This window comes from Myotis myotis, unplaced genomic scaffold, assembly GCF_014108235.1.
Source record: "Myotis myotis isolate mMyoMyo1 unplaced genomic scaffold, mMyoMyo1.p scaffold_m19_p_1, whole genome shotgun sequence".
NCBI classification, from domain to species: domain Eukaryota; kingdom Metazoa; phylum Chordata; class Mammalia; order Chiroptera; family Vespertilionidae; genus Myotis; species Myotis myotis.
The window spans coordinates 182454821-182465341 of record NW_023416313.1 but is presented as its reverse complement, the minus strand read 5'-3'; positions in this window follow the sequence as shown (position 1 = coordinate 182465341).

Sequence of the window (10521 nt, the reverse complement as noted above, 5' to 3'; positions counted from 1 at the left end):
AAATATGAGTGGTTTTTAAATGATTCATCTTGAAATCTTGGGCATGGGCTTCAATTACAGAGATGGCAGGTGGAGATGAATTCCGGGTCTACACCAGTGACGGCGAACCTATGACACGCGTGTCAGAGGTGACACGCAAACTCATTTTTTGGCTGATTTTTATTTGTTAAATAGCATTTAAATATATAAAATAAATATCAAAAAATATAAATCTTTGTTTTACTATGGTTGCAAATATCAAAAAATTTCTATATGTGACACGTCACCAAAGTTAGGGTTTTTAAAATGCTGACACGCCGAACTCAAAAGGTTCGCCATCACTGGTCTACACTGAAATGACTTAACCTCAAATTAATGTGTGGGCAGTTTTGCAATATGTTAAATTTTGGCAATACAAAAATCTGTTTTAAAAATGAAACAAAACAAATATTTGTGGAGCCTCTGAAGTATGTCTCAGAAACCCTAGATTCTTTGGCATATACTGTAAAAACCACTGATAAGGAGAAGCAGAGACTTAGATATGTTTCACTGCATTTTCTCATGAAAGCTTAGGAAAAGGGCTAGGGAACGGAAGGATTTCTGTTGCAAGGTGCTCTCTTGGAAAAAACCTCATCAATGATGATGATTTCCCTAATCCAAGGCTCTTTGACGATCTCCCTTTGTTTTCTAAGGTAGGAAATTCCTCCAAGCAGAGCTGATAGCTGGGGGACCACACCCAGGTGGTCAAGAGTGTTTGAACAAAATATTGCCCTAACCTGATGATTCTGAGCTGGAGAACATGACTTCTAGATATTTCTTTTGACTTTCATAATTGAGAGAACATACTTTCTCAAAAAACTCACACCTCAGATCAGATGCTTGATTTTCTTTTCAGTTCCAATTCTCGATGGCCATAAACAAAGGGGCTTAGAAGTTGATACTCAGCAGCCTAAGTAAATGTTTAAAAAACACTGTGGCCAACAATAAAAAATAAATATATGAATACTCAGCTTTCTACAGAGCATGGAGAAATGGCATATCCGTTAGAAAGCACCTTAAAAATGTAAAGAGTGACACTGTGTATAGCACTTAGCGTGTACATGGCTGTGTCATGCTGCCCCTAGAAAGGATTGAGCCTTCTTGTTTTTGTTTTGAAGACACCTAGGACATTGTGGATGTTCAGAACATACTAAAAGTTAGTTTTACCAAATTGATAATATAGAATATATTAAAATTAAGACTGTTCATTAATGGCTGAGGGGTGTCAATTGGGGGAAAAGGAGACATATGTGAAACTTTAGACAATAACAAAGAAAGAGAGAGTGAAAGGTAATCCACAGAGTGGGAGAAGTTAGATCTGACAGAGCATTTGGAATCTTGAACAAATCATTAAAAAAGACAATCCAGCCCTAGCCGGTTTGGCTCAGTGGATAGAGCGTCGGCCTGCGGACTGAAGGGTCCCTGGTTCGATTCTGGTCAAGGGCACATGCCCAGGTTGCGGGCTCGATCTCCAGTAGGGGTGGTGCAGGAGGCATCCAATCAATGATTCTCTCTCATCATTGATGCTTCTATCTCTCTCTCCCTCACTCTTCCTCTCTGAAATCAATTATATATATATATATATATATTTTTTTAAAAAGACAATCCAATAAAAAGGACAAAATATTTGAATGGACTCTTCACAAAGGAGAATGTCTGAAATAATCATTAAAGGTGAAAATGACTTAATTTCAATAATCATCCAAAAAATGGAAATTAAAACCACAATGCAATGCCATGACACACTCACCAGAGTGGCTAAAATAGAAAAGATAAAAAGTACTAAGTGTTGGTCAAGAAATGCAGCTATTATACACTTCTGATAGCCACTTTGGAAAAATTGGAGGGAGTATATATTACAGGTGAATATATAGGCATACCTTGTTGTTTTTTTTGCTTTTTGCTTTATTGCACTTTACAGATGTTGCGTTTTTACAAATTGAAGGCAAGACCGTCCATCAGCAAAAGGATTGCGAACCTGCAGTGTCTCTGGGATATGCCTGTAAGCATTCCTTATGACCCAGCTTACCATTTCTAGGTATATATTTGTAGCAGTGTGCTCAGGCTGCCATCACAGACTGGGCGGTTAAACAACAGAAATTTATTTCTCACTGTTCTGGAAACTGGTAAGTTTAAGATCTAAATGCCAGCCGATTGGGTTCTTGGTGAGCGTTCTCCTTTTGGCTTGCACCTCCGTCTTACTGTATCCTCCCATGACAGAGAGAGCTAGTTCTGGTGTCTGTCTCTTTCTCTTCTGGTAAGGGCGCCGGCCCTTATGACTTCATTTAACCTTTATGACTTCCTCATGGACCCTATCTCCATATATAATCACATTAGGTATGAAGGTTTCAACAGGTGAATTAGAAGGGACATAAATATTCAGTCCATAACAGTAACCAATAGAAACTGGGTGCATATGTTCTCTAAAAGACATACTGGAATATTCATAGCAACACTATTTATATTTTTAATATCTGACCTAGAAATTACTCAAATGCCTATCAAGAGCAGAGCAGATAGACAAATTGTGGCATATTCACATGGTGGAATGCTATACAGCAACGAGCGGGAATGATCTAACATAGGATCACACACAATGTGCATGAATCTCACAAACATAAGCGTGAAAGAAGCCAGACAGTCAAGTACCTACTATATGATTTCATTTATATAAAGTATAAAAACTGGCCACAACTCATTTATGCTGGTAGAAGGCAGGATAGTGGTCATTCTTAGCAAGGTGGGGAAAGAGAGGGCTAGTGACTGGAAGGAGTATGAGGAGACTTCTGAGAGACTGCGATTATTCTCATTCTTTTATTTCATCTTTTATTTCTATAGTTTTTTAAAAATAATAGACTTTATTTTAAAGTGTCGTTTTAGACTTACAGTGAAATAAGAGAAAAGTACAGAGATTTATTATCTACTAGAGGCCCAGTGCACTCGGAGGTGTCCCTCAGCCCGGCCTATGCCCTCTTGCAGCTTGGGACCCCTCGGAGGATGTCCACCTACTGGCTTAGGCCTGCTCCCTGGTGGATCTGGCCCAAGCTGGCAGTCAGACATCCCTCTGGCAGCCCAGCAACCCTCAGGAGATGTCCACTTGCCAGCGGGGAGCAGGCCTAAGCTGCAGTCAGACATCCTTAGCGCTGCTGAGGAGACGGGAGAGGCTCCCACCACCACCACTGTACTGGCAGCCATCAGCCTGGCTTGTGGCTGAGCAGAGCTCCCCCTGTGGGAGCGCACTGACCACCAGGGGGCAGCTCCTGCATTGAGCGTCTGCCCCCTGGTGGTCAGTGTGTCATAGTGACCAGTCACTCCCAGTCGTTCTGCTGATAGGGTCAGTTTGCATATTACGCTTTCATTATATAGGATTCCTGCCCACACAGGAAAAGCCTCCCCCATTATCAACATCCCCCACCAGAGTAGTACATTTGTTATAAATAATGAATCTACAAATTATTCTCTTTCTTGATATGGATTCTAGTTAAATGGGTGTATTCAGTTAGTGGATTCTTTTATATATATATATATTGATTTCAGAGAGGGAGAGAGAGAAACATCAATGATGAGAGAGAATCATTGATCAGCTGCCTCCTGCACACCCCCTACTGGGGACTGAGCCCGCAACTCGGGCGTGTGCCCTTGACCAGAATCAAACCCAGGCCCCTTTAGTCTGCAGGGTGACGCTCTATCCACTGAGCCAAACCAACTAGGGCAGTTAGTGGATTCTTTGAACATATATGTGCACTTTTCTGTATGTATATTATACTTCAATAAAATGTTTGAAAAAAAAAAGGCCTGGGGCAATGGACAGGGGTGGGATGGAAGGAGTCACTGGGGGAGAAAAGAGGACATATGTAATACTTTCAACAATAAAGATTTTTTTTTTTTAATTTTGAAAAAAACCCAATGAATTCTACTGGTAGTGTTATATATTAACACATGTTATTTGTGTTTATGAATAAGTATGTACAGCAAGCATGTCAAACTTGCAGCCTGTGGGCTACATGCCTCATTTATTTGGCCTGTGTTAGCCTTTGAGTTTGATATGCTTGATGTACAGAGAACATATATAGTGGACATGACCCAAACATGACCTTGTACATATATAGAGTATTTATTATCATGTTGTTTTTACAGCCTTACTGAGATCCTGATTTATTCACATTTTTCTAATGTGATTTAAAAGAAAGTAGGGTAGATTTTAATTCACTGCTATTCTCAGAGGGAGAATTATAGGCAAGAAGTGGGCGAATATGTCAACATGTAGGTAAAAGAGAAAAGACTTATGAAAAAAGGATAGAAATGTTTACACTTAGGATTTTACCTACCATTTCCGGTTTGAGGCTTAAGGACTTTTGGGTGAAGGAAAGAAGGACCATGGAGATGATTCATATTCCAGCATGCTTTGGAACTTAAAAACAGACCTGCCGAAAGAGCCACCCAAATCTGCTTAATGGCTCAGTGCCTTCTAAGCCAAGCTCAGCACCAGAGGAGGTGGTGGTGAGTTACCTCTACAGCTGGATGAATGCTCATTAACTCTCCCCTCTCCCATCAGTGGCAAACACCAATTGCTGCTCCATTCCTGTAGCCTTGTGTCTGCCCTGGCAAGGACAGTATATATTGGTTTTATGCAAAGTTATCTTCATGCAAGTTCTGAGTGATGGCAGAAGTCATTAGGAAAGGAAGGAACTGCTGTCTTCTTATCTAGATCTTCTTGAGGCTTTCTGTGGAGCTGATTGATGTCCTGACAGCCCCCAAGGAGTTGGCTGGCAGCTGGGACTGCTGTTACAAAAAGTGGCAAGAAGAATTACTCTGGTGAAACATTATACTGTGAACATAGTGGGTACAGAATCTCATCCAAAAGCATCTGTCTAAATTACTCTCAAGTTTGGCCCCGACTGGAATGTAAACTTCCTAAGGTCAGAGATTTATGTCTGTTCTGTTAACCTTTGTGATCCAGCATCTATGACAGTATTTGGCATATGGTTGGTACTCATTGAATAATAATTTTTAAGGAAGTGGGTAAAGTTAAATATATATATATGTGTGTGTGTATGTGTGTATATATATATATATATATATATATATATATATATATGCGACTGTTATGACCGAACAACTGGAATGACCAGACCTGCTGGTAGCTGTGATGCGCACTGACCCAGACCTTGCTGCTGGGGCCCTGACAGCCCTGAATCTGGTTCACCTGCACTCCAGACCCAGACAGGAGGGAGGAGGGAGTCTGATTCCTTGCGGAATTGGTCATTGGTTAGCTTGCTGCTGGGGCCCTGACAGCCCCGAATCTGAATGCTGGGCCCTGACAGCCCCGAATCTGGTTCACCTGCACCCTGGACCCAGACAGGAGGGAGGAGGGAGCCCGATTCCTTGCAGAGTCGGTGGTTGGTTAGCTTGCTGCTGGGGCCAACCTCCTGCAGTCCCTCCCCCCAGCTGGCCAGCCCCCCAATTGACCCCTATTGCTGGCCAGACCGAGGGACCCCACCCATGCACAAATTCATGCACTGGGCCTCTAGTCCATAATAATAAAAGCATAATATGCTAATTAGACCGGACAGCTGAACGACCTTCCAGACATCATTCCAGACATCCTTCCAGATGAAGCCGCAGTGGCAGGGGCCAAGGCAGAGGCAGTTAGGGGCGATCAGGCAGGCAGGCAAGTGAGCAGTTAGAAGCCACCGGTCCTAGATTATGAGAGGGATGTCCGACTGCCAGTTTAGGCCTGATCCCCCAAGGGGTCCTGGATTTCGAGAGGGTGCAGGCTGGGCTGAGGGTTCCCCCTCCCATGCATGAATTTTGTGCACTAGGCTATATATATATATATATATATATATATATATATATATATATATATACATACACACACACACATATATATGCCTAAGCAACTGAATGACTGAACGACTGATTGCTGTGGTGCACACTGACCACTAGGGGACAGATGCTCAATGCACAGGATCAGGCTCCCTCCTGTCTGGATCAGACCTGTGGGAATAGGGCTGAAACTGGCTATCCGACATCCCCCGAGGGGTCCCAGGTTGCGAGAGGGCTCAGGCCAGGCTAAGGGACCACACCGGTGCACGAATTCGTGCGCCAGGCCTCTAGTAATAATATAAGTAGTGTGTTTGAGGGATATTGGGGGGTGGGGGGGAAACTTACCATATAGGGTCAGTGGTTTTAATTAAAATTCTAATTTTGGCAGTTGGAGAAGTTAAACTACAGAATAGGTAAGAAACTTATCCAAAATCATATACAAGAATCAAAATTCTGGCCTTCTAGTTTTCAGTGAGCTTTTCATTCGGAACCGTTTCTGTTCCCTTCTTCTGCGGTAGATGCTAGAATCTGGTGGTAAGGTGACATTTGTGACTTTTTGGAGAATGGGATGATGCTCCAACCAACTGAGCCACACAGCCAGGGCTATTTGTGACTTTTTGAAACCAGATAATGATTTATGCTGGTAGATAACAAAATGCATTTTATGGTCATGTTTCCAATATTACAAATCTTTATAATATGTAATCAACAGTTAGGGAAACATTTGAAAACATGGCCAAGTAAATTCACCTTGTCATATGGGCCATAGTTATGGTCCCAGCTTGGTAAAGCAATTCATGAATAGCATATGACATCTTGTAGCACAAATCATATATTCATTTAAAATTCCTAAGATATTTTGGCGTTATTGCTGATCTTCAACCAACAGTGGCTCTTAGAGTGTTAGCTGTAAGTCTTTATGCCCCTCCCCAGTCTCACTGTCAAGCAGCTAATGATCTATAAACAAATATGGAGATGCCCTAAGGGAGCTCTCCCTCTAAAGGGCCTTGAATCATTAAATAATAGAAATACTGAAGTCCACCCTGGTTTATGATTTGTCAGTTTAGGTTTTGCAGTGACTGGTATTGTCAGATGGGACAGGTTTTTAATTTGCTGTACAATAACATTAAATTTTATCTGATTTTTTCCTCCTGGAGAAAACTTTCAAAAATGTTCATCTACATTTGCAGTTTCCATGCTATGAAATACCTTTGTATTTGTGTGTGAATTGGAGACACATTTTAGTTTCTTAAGCTAAAAGTGGCCATAGAGGATAATAAAATCAACATAATATCTACCAGTTCCTGAGAGCTTGCTTCTGCTAGATAGTTTATATATATTGTTCATTTAAACAATGTTCCAAAGCAGGGTTTCATTTTCCTCATTTTCAAGCTGAGGAAACAGAATGTCAGAGAGGTTAAAATAGCTCCCTGCAGCCAGGTGGTGGAGCTGGGATTTGAACCTACACTGAAGGGACTAAAAACTTAGATGGAAATGTAGCTGACACAATTGAACATGCCTTAGATGTTGCACAATCAGTAAGGGCACAGGAACTAGCATACAAGTTCCAAAATATGGTCTATCTAGCCCAGAAGTCTGCCTGGCTCAAAGGAAATTTTGGGGTGACCTACATGATGACTCTCAAAGTGATTTTTCAAAACTGGATCACTTGCAAAGTTGCTGTAAAACAGCAATTTATATGTCTATTGAAATTGAGGGCCAGCCAGGCATTGAGGAATTTGGGCACCACCAACAAAGATCTCAAGTCTAAGCAAGTTATCAAGCCCTAAAACTTGGGTTTTATTGGGGGAACCCGAATAAAAAGTACATGGGAATTCTTTGGACTGCTTTTACAACTTTCCTGTAAGTTTAAAATTTTATTCGAATTTAAAAGTTTAGTTTTAAAAACTTGGGTTTTAATGGCGAGAGCATCTGGCCATACTTTGGATGGTATGAGTAATACTGCTGCTATGGATAATAGGCACATTTAGTCCAAGCCAGCATTTCAGTGAACCACACTTGTGGTGCAGCTCTTTCTTTTTATTCTTTATTGCTGCTTCTAATAAAGCAAGATGTTAAAGCTAACTACATGCTCTATTAATTATATGAAGGTGAACTTGAGTCATATTTGTTACTGAAGATGATTAATAATTACCAGTTCTGCACACATTTCTGGTGCATTTCAGTAAATAAACAGGGTACATTGTTGGGTAGTAATTGATTAATTAGCACATTCATCCTACACAGCTCAATGGTCTAAGGATGCTGAGTTTGAGATATTGCTCATAATTATTACAAGAAACAAATCTGTTCCATTTTTCAGTTTATTCTGTATGCTAAGTTTTTTTTTCTAAATCGAATGTTTAATGGTTCAAAACCTTATAGGTTTTATTCAGATAAATCAACTCATGAAAAATTGCTAGTCATGATCTCAGAATCTTGTTTTGTGTGGGAACTAGGGTGAACCCTTTTACAAGGCTAATTTTAACATTCGATCTTGCTGTTAAACTGGATCAAATCCTGTAAATATAGGGCACTTCCCCGCCATGCAGGAAGTGCTCCTTGAGCACCTATGCGCAACAGGGGCACTGCAATCTCATTTGCTTCCCAACCACATCAAATAAGCTCAGGATTGCAAATGTCATCAGGTTGGCACTTTGCAGCACTAGCAAATACAATGTGTAATCTTCAGAGAAGTATAACAGCATGTATTGGCTGCCGTTTTAAACTATGCAGTAATTTAGGATGTTTTTTCTAATTTGTTGAGCCAGCATGTAGTTGAGACCTAGTGTAGTTGAGAGAGCCTTGGACAGAGTCGGGAGTCCTGGTTCTTCTCCATCAGTATTCTTCCTTAAGAGGCCCGTGTGACTCTGGGCGCATCGCTACCCGCTTCTCTAAGCATGGATCACTCACCCGTACAATGAAGGCTTCCACCAGGGAGAGGTGAGGCACAGCGAGGAGCCCAGGCTGCAGAGACCCAGGCTTGAGTCTGGACTTCCTGTTTGATTGTTTAATGGGAATGATTTCACCTCTTGAGTTTCTGCTCTGCTCACTTGAGTTTATCATAAAAATCAAATGGGATATGAGGATAGTTTGTAAGCTGTAAAGTATCATATAACTATAAGGCATCACTAATATTATTACTATCTTAATTGGTTGACATTCTTTTTTTTTTTTTTTTTTAAATATATTTTATTGATTTTTCACAGAGAGGAAGGGAGAGAGACAGAGAGAGTTAGAAACATCGATCAGCTGCCTCCTGCACATCCCCCACCGGGGATGTGCCCGCAACCCAGGCACACGCCCCCGACCGGAATCGAACCCGGGACCTCTCAGTCCGCAGGCTGACGCTCTATCCACTGAGCCAAACCGGTTTCGGCTGGTTGACATTCTTGATACATACTTGAAGGATGCATCAAGATGCCCATGTACTGGTCTAACAATAGGGGATTTTCATTCAACATTCTTTACACCATTATTAAAATCACTTTGAGTAAGAATTTCCCATGTGTCTTCATAATTTATTGCTAAGTGAAAAACACAGTCTGCAACTCAGTATCTTTGATATGATCCTATTAAAATATTACATACACAAAGATAAAGGACTATATAGTAGGAACTTAGTACGTATTTCATAAAATAATAAATGCAATAAATATATGTTAATCGAGCAACCTTTGCTACTGATACGGTACTGTTCTAGGAGTTGGGACTATATCTTTATACTTACAATCCATTGGGTGAGACAAATAATAAAAAATAAACCTATTATGTAATACGACATATTGTTAAGTGCTTTGAAGAAAAATAAAATAAAGGAACAGAGAGTAAGGGTGCTTTCCTGTTTTTCAAACATTTTTCTTATTTATTTATTTTATTTTTTCTCAAGAGCAAATGTCCCTATAATTAGAAAAATTAAAAAACTGCAGGTATATCTAAAGACAAAGTAGTCTTAAGAAAAATGTTATGTACATAGATAAGTACTCTTTTTTGTCTGGATTTTTTCATTTCGCATATTATATTGACATCCATCCACATCTCTGAGTGTATCAACAGATCATTCCTTTTCGTTGCTGAGTCGTATTCCATTGCAAGGATATCCCACAATTCCTTCATTCACCCACCTGTTGACAACAGGCAGTTGGTTGGGTTGTTTCTCGTTTGGGGCTATTACAAATAAAGCTGCTGTGAACATTCATAGAGCAAGTGTAGGGACATGATTTTTAAATGACCTTAAAGAGTCCCCTGTGACAGATACTCATAATTTTTAAGCAATGCCCTATTGTTGAACATTTATATCTTTCTGGTTTTTCATTGTTGCAAATGATCTATAACGTTTTGGCTTAGGAATGTATCTCTATATGTTGAACGTGAAATGAGTAGAAAGGTATTGTAAAGGGGACCTGGAGATAAAGAATGCGTTGTGAGGTAATTCTGAGTTTTGCGATGATTGCAGAGCACGTATTTTGTGTCATCTGCTGGAAAGCAAAGAAGCATAAATCTTTAAATAAACCAAAATTGAATTTGACTATGAAGTTTATCTTGCACCTAATGGAAAAGGTCAGCTGTTTTGTTTATGGGACCATGATTTGATCATAACATTCCTTCTGAGGCAACTGCAATAAATCTGGGTGTGGCCTTTTGTTTCCTGGAGCTATAATTAGCCATCTGGTG